Source organism: Pinus tabuliformis, chromosome 1_1 (genome assembly GCF_031772625.1).
Source record: "Pinus tabuliformis cultivar Carrire ecotype Pingquan chromosome 1_1, CPIR1, whole genome shotgun sequence".
In the NCBI taxonomy this organism is placed as follows: Eukaryota; Viridiplantae; Streptophyta; class Pinopsida; order Pinales; family Pinaceae; genus Pinus; species Pinus tabuliformis.
In genome coordinates, this window is record NC_142297.1 from 637,441,835 (window position 1) to 637,457,107 (window position 15,273).

Genomic DNA, 15,273 nt, shown 5'->3' on the forward strand with positions numbered 1-15,273 from the left:
TCACATACTAGGAAATTTATTTTCTGTTTGGTTCGCTCCCAAAGTAGGGGGAAGATCGTTGCACATCCATGACCACTACGAAGGGTTCCTCCATGTAGCAGCAGCAAAGGGATACGGTCATGACAAAACACAAGAACAACTTCTCCTCACCCACAGGGGTACCACAAAAGCTTCAAGTGGGCAACAAAATCTGGTTGCATCTGCAGAAAGAACGCCTTACAAGAGCCCATCAGAAGCTCTGACCACACTGACATGGTCCTTACAACATTACCAAGGTTGTGGGAAATAATGCTTTGGAGCACAACATTCCTCCATTCCTTCGTTTGCATCGAGTGTTCAATGTGGACCATCACCGAGCATGCTTCCCACCATTACTGGACACATCCAAGATTGTAGAACAACTCACCAGGGACCAAGTTCAGCAGATGGAGGATGTTATGCTCTTAACCTGCAAAGTAATACCCAAACATAGAATATGCGAAGGAAATATACCCAGAACACAGAATATGCGAAGAAAAGATACCCAGAACACAGAATAGCAATGATTTTATTATTCAGAGAGAAATGTTCACAGGCCTCTTCGAGGGGGCAACCTCCAATAGAGCAGAGCTCGATTAAAAAAGAAAGACACGATACTCCTCGCATGGAGTCTCTATCCTTTATATATGACTCATACATGCAATACCACGGGCCAATACCGTGGGTTTTATTAATACCATCTATCTAATACTACCGCCCATTTGCAACTAACTGTGGTCCCGTCATTAATTGCGGGTTAACCACTTACAAATATTAATATGGGCTTTATTGACTCTTGACTATGACGTGATCCCATGACATAAATAAGGGGGTTAGGGTGGGACCCTAACATGCCCTCCCCCTTAAGACTAGCCTTGTCCTCAAGGCTGAAGCTGTAGAAACTGCTGAAGAATAGTGGCTGGTTCCCAAGTTTCATCTTCCAGAGAGGTGTCTTTCCATTTGATGAGGACTTCCTTAATCATGCGGCCGTGCAGGTGCTTGTCTCATGTGTCTAGAACCTGTTCGTGTTGAAGCCAGATTGACCCTTCTTCGTCTAATTCAGATAGACTAGTTTGAACTCGGCAATTGTTCCCAATCACTTTCTTGAGGCACGATACATGGAAAACTGGATGGATTTTTGCCGTAGGTGGCAAAGCCAACTTGTAAGCCACTTCTCCAATGCGCTGAAGTACTTGGTATGGTCCGTAGAATTTTGGAGAGAGCTTTTGACAACCCTTATCTTTGAGTGATGTTTGCTTATATGGTTGCAGCCTCAAAAAGACCTGATCCCCTTCTTGAAATTGGCGCTCTAAGCGATGTTGGTCGGCCTGTTGCTTCATGTGGTTCTGAGCTTGATGAAGATTCTCGTGAAGATGGGCGAGCATGGTTTCGCGGTGTTGTAGGAGTTGATCCACTGCTTGTACTTTGGAGCATCCCTTGAGATAAGAAGTAGGGGAAGGCGGAAGTTGACCATAGACTGCTTCATAGGGAGTCATTTTGGTGGTGGCATGATAGTTGGTGTTATACCACCATTCAGCCAGAGGTAACCACTGTGCCCAAAGGTGTTTCTTTTCTGAAGTGAAACACCTAAGGTAGGTTTCTAGACATTTGTTGATGGCTTCGGTTTGACCATCTGTTTGCGGATGATATGAAGTACTGAGTTTGAGTTGAGTGCCTTGTATTCTGAAGAGTTCCTGCCAAAAATTTCTGGTGAAGATCAGGTCGCAGTCGGACACTATAGAAGTGGGCATGCCATGTAATTTGAATATCTGATCCATGAAAGATTGAGCAACCAAGGTTGGTGTAAACAGGTGGGGTAGGGCGCAGAAATGAGCATACTTCGACAGTCGGTCCACATCCACCATGATGACTGACTTGTTCCCTGACTTTGGAAGACATGTAATGAAATCCATAGAAACCTCCGTCCAAATTGATGCCGGAATGGGCAATGGTTGTAAGGTGCCTGGTGTGTTGACGGTTTCCCCTTTGTGGCATTGACAGACATCACATTCGGCTACAAAAGTAAGGACGTCCTTTTTCATGCCTGTCCAAAAGAATGATCTTCTGGTGCGAGCATACGTCTTCTGAAAGCCCGAATGCCCTGCAATGGGAGATGAGTGCAATTCTGCCAATATGCGACTTTTGAGGGTAGATGTTGGTGATATTACGACTCTGTCCTTGTAGTGACGAATATCATTCTGCCACGAGTAGCCCTTGCTGGAATTAGGATCTACCTGCAATTGAAAAATGAGTTGGGAGAGCCCTGGGTGTGAAAACCATTCCCTGCGAGCCTCTTCAATCCAGTCTGGAATGGGAAGGGAAATTGCGAGCAGAGTACTTTCCTCCTCAAATTGGCGCGATAATGCATCTGCTACACTGTTGTCTTTCCCTTTCTTGTAAATGATCTCATAATCATATCCCAGCATTTTGGCTGACCATTTATTTTGTTGTGGGGAGGATAGGCGTTGCTCCAAAAAATATTTAAGACTATGATGATCTGTGCGGATTTGGAAACGTCGCCCCAATAAGTAAGGTCGCCAGGTCTCGACTGCATGTAAGATGGCCATCATTTCCTTCTCGTAGGTAGATTGGCCCAGATTCCTCCCACTGAGTTGTTGGCTTATGAAGGCCAATGGTCACCCTTCCTGCATTAAGACCGCCCCAATACCTGTACCCGAAGCATCACATTCAATGACAAAGGATTTGGTGAAGTCAGGTAGTGCTAAGACTGGAGTGGTACACATGGCGTTTTTGAGAGCGGTAAATGCCTGTTGTGCTTCCTCGTTCCAGAAGAAGGAATTTTTCTTTAGGATTTGAGTGAGGGGCTTCGCTATGCGGCCATAGTTGCGGAAAAATTTACGATAATAGCCTGTGAGACCCAAAAATCCTCTCAAGCTCTTCAAAGTCTTAGGTTGAGGCCATTCTTGCATTGCCTGGATATTTTCGGGGTCCACCTTGACACCTTCACGCCCCACAATGTGGCCCAAACACTCAACTTCTTCCATGCCAAACGAACACTTAGACGTCTTGACAAATAATTTATGCTTGCGGAGCAGTTGCAAGAGTAGATCTACATGCTGAAGATGTGCCGCCCAAGTGCCACTATAGATGAGAATGTCATCGAAGAAGACAAGGACAAATTTTCTAAGATATGGTTTGAGGATGTGATTCATAAGACTCTGAAAAGTAGAAGGGGCATTACAGAGACCAAATGGCATGACCAGGAACTCATAATGGCCTTCATGAGTTCTGAAAGCCGTCTTGGGAATGTCAACTTCCTTCATGCGAATTTGGTGGTAGCCAGAGCGAAGATCCAACTTAGTGAAGAATTGAGACTCATTGAGTTCGTCCAGCAAATCGTCAACCACCGGAACGTGAAATTTATCTTTGACTGTCAATTTGTTGAGGGCCCTGAAGTCGGGACACATCCGCCACTCCCCATCTTTCTTGAGGACCATGACCACTGGGGATGAATAAGGACTAATGCTGGGACGAATGACACCTGCTTCCAACAATTCCTTGATGATTTTTTCTATTTCATCCTTTTGAGTGAACGGATATCTATATGGCCGCACATTTGGGGGTTGGGCCCCTAGAACCAAGGTGATACTATGATCATGTTCCCCTTGCGAGGGTAGAAGCTCATGAGGCTTGTCAAAGACCATCCGATGGTTATTTAAAATCTGCTGCATCTCAGGATGAATTGGCAGAGACCTGGTTTCGACTACCTGGATGGCATTAAATTGAGCTACCACTCCATGATGGCCCTTTTTTAACAATTTTTCCATCCGATGCGAGATGATGACAGAGGGGGCTCCCGCTTGGAGGCCACGGAGGGTATGTGTGGAGTTGTTCTACTTAAAACTCATATATAACTCCTGGAAATCCATTGTGATTGGCTCAAGGGTGCGGAGCCATTCAGCACCTAGGACAATGTTGCATCCCCCCATGTGTATGGAAAACATGTGGGTTTTCAACTGATAATCCCCCATTTGAAGTTTGACATTTTCACAGCGGACTTCACATTTCATTATGCCCCCATCTGCAATTTGGACTTGGAAGTTAGAAACTGCCCTTACAAAACAATGCGCTGCTTCAACGATTTTTTGATGGATGAAATTATGGGTACTTCCACTATCAATCAAGACTACTACTAGGCGATGTTTAAGAAAACCCCTGATTTTGAGAGTTTGAGGGGAAGAGATTCCTGCCAACGCATTGAGAGAAATAACTGGTTCGTCAGATACAATCTCCTTTTGGTTGTCTTCTTCAATCGCCTCCGGTTCCTCAAGTGGTGGATCTTCCTCAGTGGAGCTGTAGTCAGTGGCATCTATTTGAAAAAACTTGGGCTCCTTGCATTTATGACCAAGGGAATATTTTTCATCACAGTAGTAACATAGTCCTTGCTTCCTTCTTTCGGCCATTTCCTGAGGTGACACCTTTTGGACCTTAAGTGTCTGAGTCGTGTTGTGAGCTTGTGGGGGACAACCTTTACTGGGGAAATTAGGGCGGCTGTATTAGGCTTTTATGGCACGTTCCACCTTACGGGCTACCTGGCAAGCCTCCGTCCATGTGGGAGGGTGGTGGAGTAGAACTTGAGCTTTGATGGCTTCTTTAAGACCACTCATAAAACATTCCATGTAGAACTTATCTGAGAAATGCTGAGTGCGGAAGGCTAAGGCTTCAAAAGCGGTGATATATTCATCCACTGTACCCGTTTGTCGGAGCTTAGTGAGACGGTCGAAAAAGGAGTCTCCCTATTCAAAGCGATCTCGAAGAGCTTTGGAAAATTGGGCCCAACTCGGAAAAGGTCCATTGCGACGTTGATGCCATTCTGCCCATTGCCATCGTTCATTGTCCAAGTACATGGTCCCCACCATAAGCTTAGTCCAATAATCTTGGAGACGATTCAATTTGAAATATTGGTCCATTTGTGCTAGCCATGCTGACATGTGAGAACCGTCAAATTTCTGCATATCCAACTTGGGAGGTCGCTGACTGGGTAGTGAATGGGTGTGCCAGACATGAGGAGAGTGGCTAGACTCACCCTCATGGTGTTCATGGCCATTATACGGTTCCTCGAGAGCTGGCTCCTTGCCCTTATCGAGTGCTTGTCGTACCTGGCCAGTTAGTCCACTAATCATATTTTTGAGCTCGTTCATATCTGTTTCAAGTTTGTCTAGCCTTTCATTGGCCATTGCTTGAGCTCTAGTTTCTACCATACACCAACTTGATGAAAAATTGGGACCACCAAAATTTTTTTTTCTAATAAATTGAATGGTACCACTGTGCTCAGCTCATCGTCCTGATGCTGATGGGCTATATCACAAATAAGCACTTCGGAAGATCTCAGACCTTTTTTTTTTTTTTTTGGAAAACTCCTAACGGAGTTTTACTCCTTGATCAATACTGCAGTCGCCAAATCCTCAAAATGTCAATGCCACCAAAAGTCCTGCGAAAAGTATATCCAGGTACAAGAACCCTTCACAAATACTCCGATCTGGTGGATCTAAGAGATCTGAATGGTGGAACAACTGCTGCTGCTGATTTGATGGAGCTGCGGGACTGATCTCTGCTGCTGCTGCACTTGCTGATCTGGAATAGATGATGTGTGATCCCCCGATAGAAAGAGAACTATGGTCTTGAGGAGTGTCAGGTGCTATAGATCGCAATATACATAAGGGTCTGACAGTAGTACTCGGCCCAATGCGTCAGGGCTCTAACTAAGGAGGATCGACCGTACCCTTAGCCGTACAACCCGACTACCCTATCGTACGGGCGAGTAATCTCTCCGAGTGTTGTTCTCGGTGTACTGTAGCCACAAGACGGCCGAAGGTTTATCTATGGCAAGGTTTCAAGGGAGCTAGGGGGCTTCCTATATACCCAGAGGGTACGTGGAAGACAGTCCATGCGCAGTTCTGTCTAATGCGCTACTACTCGAAGAGGTACCCACAGGGGTTACAAGGGAGTCCAACAGACGTGACCACCTCTTGTATTTCCTGCGTGCATGCCTCCCCAAATCTGTAGGTTTATGCGCTTAACGACAGATCCCGTGGTTTAAAGACGCTGGAACACGTCTCTAGCCAAAAAAAGAAATTTCTAAAAATTGGAGATCCCACCGAGCCCTGGAAAGTGCTCTGATACCACTTGTTATGCTCTTAACCTGCAAAGTAATACCCAAACACAGAATATGCGAAGGAAAGATACCCAGAACACAGAATATGCGAAGAAAAGATACCCAGAACACAGAATAGCAATGATTTTATTATTCAGAGAGAAATGTTCACAGGCCTCTTCGAGGGGGCAACCTCCAATAGAGCAGAGCTCGATTACAAAAACAAGACACGATACTCCTCGCAGGGAGTCTCTATACTTTATATATGACTCATACATGCAATACCACGGGCCAATACCGTGGGTTTTATTAATACCATCTATCTAATACTACCGCCCATTTGCAACTAACTGTGGTCCCGTCATTAATTGCGGGTTAACCACTTACAAATATTAATATGGGTTTTATTGACTCTTGACTATGACGTGATCCCATGACATAAATAAGGGGGTTAGGGTGGGACCCTAACAGAGGAACTCAATGCAATGGGTACCATTGCTTCCTAAGGGGGGAGGAATGATCCTGCTAGATGTTGGTGGCCACCCACCTATCCCATTTCGACCCCCACAACTATCTCTCTCAGTTTTTCAGTGTCCTAAATTGTAGCACAGTTTACTATTTTTAGCAGTTTTTCGGGTCCTGAACTTCCAGAGCCATTTTGAGGCCCTAAACGACATCTTTTAGGAAATCTGGGGGAAACATGGTTCCATGGACCAGTGTTTCCCTTCCCAAAATGGTAATGCTCAAATAGATCTTTCTAACGAGCTATTGTACGCATCAAACGAAGATCGTATGCCAAAGTTATGACCCCGGGAAATTGGTGTACCAATTTACCCAAACGGGGCCTACAATTTGGTGTTTCATATTTTAGGGTTAGGTTTCAGGGTCTAAATGGTTTTCCATTGTTTTTTAACAATAAATAGGCCTATGAGCCTCATTGTAAGACAATTCAGAGGCATGTAGCTGCCACATCTCTTCTCAAGGATAAGCTACAATCGCCCTAGATGATTTATTTCCATTTCTATTTGTAAGCATATTTCATTATTTTACATTAATGAAATGAAGTATTATTTCCACTGCATCTTTGTGTTTATGGTTATCTTTGTAATTTGTTGCATTCCTGTTTAAATTCGGATTAGTGGTATGAGAGCGGTCTGCTTATTTTTCAATGTTTTTCTTTGCATGTCCCCAACGAGGTCGGGATATAAGGAGTTAGGGCTTGAACTGGTCAAACCTTTGAAAGACCAACCTCACAAAAACCAACGACCTTCCATGGCGGATGAAAAGAAAGATGAGGCAGCAAGAGATCTAATCAAAATCTTGCTCGAAGAAGCCCTCGAGCAACAAAGGAACGTGATGATGGACAGCTTTGCCCAGATCCTTCAGCGGCTACCCAGGGGCAACGCATCGGCTTCCCACAGCTACTGTGGAAATGCCATATTGTTTAAGGTACAAGTTAATTTTGAAATCCCCATCTTCGAGGGTCAAATAGACACAAATGTCATAGATAAATGGTTAAATCTGCTAGATGGGTATTTTCCCTTTCATGAATTTTCGAGTTAGGAAAAGATTGTTTTTGCTCTTCTCAAAGCAGCCCCCCATGTCAAGGACTGGTGGGAAACCTACTGTGAGCAGAAGAATGAAAGTATAGGCTCACTATTTTCAGCTACACCCACTTGGGGTTCATTCTGGGATGCCGTCAAGCACCAGTACTACCCTGTCAAAAGCTATGAGGACAAATACATCAAATGGACCACACTGCCGCAGGGACAAGACAAAGATGTGTCGGAGTTCACAAACATTTTTCATACCCTTCACAAACAGTTGGGTATCAAAGATTCTGATCTGCATCTAGTACTCAAATACCATGGCTGCCTACATAGATACATCCAGGAAGAGATGGAGTTCCTGAACATCTCCTCACTTGGCACTGTGTACCGATATACTGTCAAAATCAAGCAACAGTTCAAACAAAAGAAGCGAGACTTTGGATCTACAAATCCGAAGACCAAAGGACAAATCCAAGGCGAGGTGACCCAAGACAAAGCTGCAAGAAAAGAACAACACCACAATGTCAAAGAAGGACACAGGCAAGTGGTGTGAGTTCCACAAGAGCCCCACTCACAACACAAGTGAGTGTCAGACCAAGCAGTCGTTGGTGGCCGAGTTGAAGGCTTCCGAATCAAATGCATGTTTTGACCCTGAGCTAGAACCCGACAAGAGGAATGGCAAAGGGAAACAGATCATTGATGCGGATCCCAATTGTTACTGGGAAAAGTGTCTATTTAGAACTGCTCTATCCCACTAAGGTGTGACAGCTGCCTTAGAAACAAACATAGAAAACTACTTTTGTATTTCCTTTATGAACTATAAACAGAGAGGAATAGGAAGAACCAACCTGTGTCTTGCGCTAATCCTTTGCTCCAATCCCTCTCTTCTTTGACAGCTTCCAGCTACCTGCTCCCTTACTTGCCCAGCTTCACCAAGTACCTGTAAAATCACAGAAGAAGAAAACTATACAAAGACATGGATCTATATTCATAAATAACTTAGGATCAGATTTAAGTTAACCATACAAATGTAACAAGCATCAATGATACAAAATCATGGAGGAGAAACTCAAATAGTTTCTATTGATATACAAGAAGATCTAGGAGGAGTTACAACCGATGATTCCTAACCCAGCATTAACCTCCCAGCAAAGAAGCCCCTCTTCACCTCCAACAAAGCATAGATCACCCAATTCTCTGATGTTTATCTCAAAACCAACAACAATTCCTTACAATGTGCAAAATTCCAGCCTCTGGATCTCTGGGATGAGGGATCCATATATAGATGTATGCAAGGAGGATGAGTCAGCTTGTGATTTGATTATTGGCTTCTCTCTGTCAGTTCTTGCTTCCACTTGGAGACTGAAGGCCTCTTACTCATCCTTGGTCGAATTCAGTGAGGCAAGTGTCATAGGAGAAGATTCTGGAAGCTTCCATTGTCTCTCCACCTCGCGGAATGACACTGCCATTTGTCATTTCCCACTCAACGCACCCTGATAGTGCATTTAGGTGCGTTGCAACGCACCTAGCCAGTGGATTTAGGTGCTATGCAACGCACTTAGCTAGTGGAGCAGCTGAAATGATCCTTTTTTGACTTATTCTGAGCAGTTTCTGGTGGAGAACTTCTGGGAGAAGTTGTAATTTGTTGACCTTGTTCCTTTAGGGGTTAGAACAACACTTTTAGAGACTTAGGAGCCCTTGGTTTATGGACATTTCATGCTTGGAGCTGTAAGGCACAAAAATGTCTATAACAGTTGCCCCCTAAAGTATGAGGCCATTTATCGAGTGAAATGATTTATTATGAGGATCCGAAGTTCTTTCAATGCTGGGAGGAGACCTGTAATAAGATACAATACAATACATTATCTTCATACTGTTTTCATGATCTAGCTGAGGCAGGCATTCCCATGCTCAGCTTTATAAATTCATTTTCATGTACATAGGACAGACAATCGTCTGATGGTAGACTGATGATTCTGATAGAGCCATCATCCTTTTGGTAGGATGATTATCTGTACTACAATGTTGTACATTTTAATGTCTTTATTTTCCTGAATATATATCACAGCCTGGATGGATGAAACTAGATCTGGGGTCTTCAATCTCGTCCGATCTTCACTCGAAGTACAAGTCGATCCATTTGAGAAATGTTTTGAAGTCGAACATGGAAAGACATCGCTTGATTACCAGTCAATGATGTAAACTGTTAACAAGCGCGAGAGGAATCACCGATAATGATAATGATCCTCAAGGTACTGCAGTACAATTCACGTGGTGTGAATAAAGGACTTGGCGTTGAACACCACGCAAAATCTTTCAGTCGAAGGCCATTGATGTAAACCTGTCGCCGGAAGTGAGAAACTTATTAAGGAATTTAGACTTCTGTGATCCATAACATTGTTTAGAAAATCTTCGGCAAAATCACATAATCAATCTTTTGTCGACGCGTTTCGAACCAACTAGTGTGGTTCATCATCAGGACAAGTTGAAAAACAGATCCAGCTTAGCCTGTTTAAATAGGTCGAGCAGAGACACCAACGGTTACCTGACTAAGGGAGCAAGGTCAAATTTAGTTATATTAGGTATAAAATGAATAAATAAATAAATTATAATATAATAATAAATAAATAAATTTATATAAATTTATATATAAATATATAAAATTAGTTATAATAGGTGTAAGACAAAAATAAAAATATGAAGAATTATAAAATAATAATAAATTATTTATTTATTAAATAAATATATAAATATATAAATGAAGAAAAATAATAATAAATTATTTAAATAAATAAATATAAATTTATAAATTATTTATTTAATAAAAATAAATGGTATCATTAGTAGGTAAATTTTTTTTTTTATATTAGGTGTAAGATAAATAAATATATAAATAAAGAATTATAGATTAATAATAATTTATTTATTTATAAAATTATAAATAAATTATAATATAATAATAATTAAATAAATATATATAAATATATAAAATTAGTTTATGAAGAAATATAAAATAAAAATAAATTATTTATTTATTCAATAAATATATAAATATATAAATGAAGCAATATAAAATAATAATAAATAAATTATTTATCTATTAAATAAATAATTAAATGAAAAAATATAAAATAATTTATTTAATAAAAATAAATGGAATCATTAGTAGGTAAAAATTATTTTTTATATATAAATTTAGTTATATTAGGTGTAAGGTAAATAAATAAATATATAAATATATAAATAAAGGATTATAGAATAATAATAAAAAATATAAATATATAAATGAAGAATTATAAAGTATTTTTAGAGGTAATGAGGGACCATTCCTTATAATAAACAAATAAGATGGAAGAGAATAAAAGTAATAAAAGTAATAATAGGTTGTTAATAATAATAATCATAATAATAATAATAATAATAATAGTTATAGAAAATAAAAATAATAAAGTAAAAACGATTACCAAATAAATTACTAAACAATAGTATCTAGTAATAGTTTATAAACAAATAAAATAATTAATAATTAAGTTATTAAATAAATAAATAATAAGAATAATCGTACTAATAATAATAATAATAAAATCAATTAAATAAATAAATAAACAAACATAATAACCCCTAGAATCTAGTTACATTAGGTAAATATCATAATAATTTAGGGTTGTTAAAGTTCATGATTATGATATATCATAATCATGAACTTTAACAACCCTAAATTATTATGATATTTACCTAATGTAACTAGATTCTAGGGGTTATTATGTTTGTTTATTTATTTATTTAATTGATTCTATTATTATTATTATTAGTACGATTATTCTTATTATTTATTTATTTAATAACTTAATTATTAATTATTTTATTTGTTTATAAATTATTACTAGATACTATTGTTTACTAATTTATTTGGTAATCGTTTTTACTTTATTATTTTTATTTTCTATAACTATTATTATTATTATTATTATTATTATTAGTATGATTATTATTATTAACAACTTAATTCTATTATTACTTTTATTACTTTTATTCTCTTCCATCTTATTTGTTTATTATAAGGAATGGTCCCTCATTACCTCTAAAAATACTTTATAATTCTTCATTTATATATTTATATTTTTTATTATTATTCTATAATCCTTTATTTATATATTTATATATTTATTTATTTACCTTACACCTAATATAACTAGATTTATATATAAAAAAAAAAATTTACCTACTAATGATTCCATTTATTTTTATTAAATAAATTATTTTATATTTTTTCATTTAATTATTTATTTAATAGATAAATAATTTATTTATTATTATTTTATATTGCTTCATTTATATATTTATATATTTATTGAATAAATAAATAATTTATTTTTATTTAATATTTCTTCATAAACTAATTTTATATATTTATATATAAATTTATATATATTTATTTAATTATTATTATATTATAATTTATTTATAATTTTATAAATAAATAATTTATTATTAATCTATAATTCTTTATTTATATATTTATTTATCTTACACCTAATATAAAAAAAAAAAAAAAAATTTACCTACTAATGATACCATTTATTTTTATTAAATAAATAATTTATAAATTTATATTTATTTATTTATTTATTTAAATAATTTATTATTATTTTTCTTCATTTATATATTTATATATTTATTTAATAAATAAATAATTTATTATTATTTTATAATTCTTCATATTTTTATTTTTTATCTTACACCTAATATAACTGAATTTGACCTTGCTCCCTTAGTCAGGTAACCGTTGGTGTCTCTGCTCTACCTATTTAAACAGGCTAAGCTGGATCTGTTTTTCAACTTGTCCTGACGATGAACCACACTAGTTGGTTCGAAACGCGTTGACAAAAGATTGATTATGTGATTTTGCCGAAGATTTTCTAAACAGTGAGAAACTTGTCATTGAGGCATGCAAGCTTCAAAGTACTGAATGGGGTGTTCCTAGACCAACTTCTTGGATAATGAGCTGATGTCGACAAGAAGTGATCCATCATAGGAGGGCCTTAATGAATCCCACATCAATGACACGGAACAGAGCAAATGATTTTGATGGAGGTGAAAATGATCTGATGATATACGGTTCAGGGTGGCGGTCATTGAAGAATGGAGTATAATGTGTGGTAGTGGGTGGGACACAGGTGGCCTTTCTGGATGACTTCTCTTGAACATGTCGGCGACACTGATGTGATGGATTGGTAGCATTAACCCCAAATGTGGATGGTATGGTGTGACCATGGCGATGTGACCAGTGAATGAAACAACCCAACCCAACTCAGACACGGAGCGGAAGTGTCATGTTCAAGAGCGACTTGCTACCCATAAAGATTCTTTGAGTTTTCTCCCCAATTTTTCCCCAATCATTGCTGACCAATACCTCTTTATTTTTGTCAAGCTTGAGGAAGATAACATATGCTTGTTCTATAATTTGCCCTTCGGGCAAACCCATCGCTATATTTTAACGAGCCTAGTGATAGTGAAACTCGTTCTCGTCTAAAGACAAGTTTGTCGCTATTAATCTTTTTAACGAGTTTAACGACAAAGATAACTCGGTCCTTTTCATTTTTAGAGAGTCTGAAAAGGTACGTAAAGGTAACTCTAAAATTCCTTTTTCGTCATCTAATCCCTTAAGTCTGAAAAAGTATAAAACAATACAGAAGGGATGCATTTTCGATAGCTTTAACAAGCCGAACAAAACAAGCGCTCGATCTTTCTGTGTAATAATCCCTCGGGTCCAAAAAGATTAAAATCTGAAGGAGGGATAGCACTTCCTATCCCTTTAACGAGCTGGAGAGGCCAATGGCTCGGCAATCTTTTCATATTTTACGAGTCAGTTGAAAAGAGCTTAAAGAAGACTCGTCTTTTGAGGAACGAGTGATAAAATGGGTAGCAGCTGATTCCAGGTAAGGTTTGGAATTTTCCAATCACGACAGTGTCACAAGGATGGCTAGTGAAATCACTCTTCGCAGCTGTTCCTCAAAATGGGTAAACAATCAAATAGAGGTGAATGATCGGCCAATGAAAAAGTGGAGGTGACGGTGCAAACACGACCAAGGCTTTAATGGCTGAAGTGCTACATTCATGGTGGTTATTTACCGGGGAATAGTTCATTTTTTAATGAGCTTAAACGTGGGTGGAAACATTTGCTCGGTCCAGGTTTATTTTTTAACGAGCTTGAACCTCGCAATAACACTGCTCAATTAATCCAGTCATATGATAAGAATGTCTCATATAAAAACGGCAATTTTTAGAGTTTTGCCCCACATCCTTTCTTTATGCAAGTTAGGAAACGACTAATCCAAAAAACAGATAAATAATCACTCTTTGCTTGCACTCCAAAAGGTTTGCATGCCCCCAGGTATAAAATAGAGTTTCAAGGTTACCTCTACTTCTATCTGCCAAAACATTTTTTTTACCGAGAGAGGCCTACCTATTACAGGTCACCCAAAGATTGTTTTATTCGCGGCGCAAACAAAACACTTCTTCGGCGATGTCTACCGAGATAAACAAAGGTGAACGGATGATATAGTGAGACCATCCCTGACATAACTTTTACAAGAGGATATTGTTCTAGAATAACCACCTCTTCCAGTCACAGACGAGGGTACAGACTAGTCATATTCTCCCACGGAAACCTACCCTATACCCGAAGCTTTCCTGCCAAAGCAGACCAGGGTGCATGCCCCCTGGGTTTCAGTCATATCCCTCCGAATTACTCGCTCTCATCGGGAGGACGGACTGGAGATTGAGACATTTCTTGCGTGAAAAGACCATTTAGGGATGGTATATGACTATTTGCTCTGTATGATCCGGGAAATGAAAGCTGGTCCACGAGCTTGACCACTCTTCCTTCGTGCGGAAAACACATTACTCTAAAGAGTGAGGAGACAATTGCCCCCATGCAATAAATATAGTCTCGTCCAAGGAGTAGATTGTAATCCAGGGGTCCTTGAACTACCATTACGTTCATGCGAACTGTTTTCCTTCTCAATGTTATGGGCACATCGGGAAGGATCCCTAAAGGTCGACTGGTTCCTTTATCAAAGCCCGTCAAATTTCTCATCTCAGGCAAAAGCGATGGTGAACCAAGCGCTTTCCAAGCAGTTGAGGAAAGGATACTCACAGACGCCCCCTCATCTATGATGGTACCATCCATAACCATTCTATATATTTGAACGATAATTCGGAATGGTACGCTTGCTGGTAAACAGGGCCTGCCTAGTTGATTCCAGTCGAAGGAGACAACTAGGTTGCTTGGAGGTGGGACCGAATAGACGGCCGGGTACGGCTCTGACGAACTTCCTTCCTGCGGTAAAGGAATGGGTAAATTTCCCCCATGTTCATCGAAGTCTGTGTTTATGAAGAGAATTTGGACGGTGTCATCCTTGTTCTCTTCAGTGACTGTATCATCTGAAGATGAAACCTCTAAAGGCAAGACCGGGTCAACTGCCACCTCGACCTTTTGACTTTCGTCTGGTATGGATCCAGATGGTTTATCTTCAATGATAGGTGCTTTAGCCGACCACCTGAGCGGGCCAGCCAGATTTTCAACTA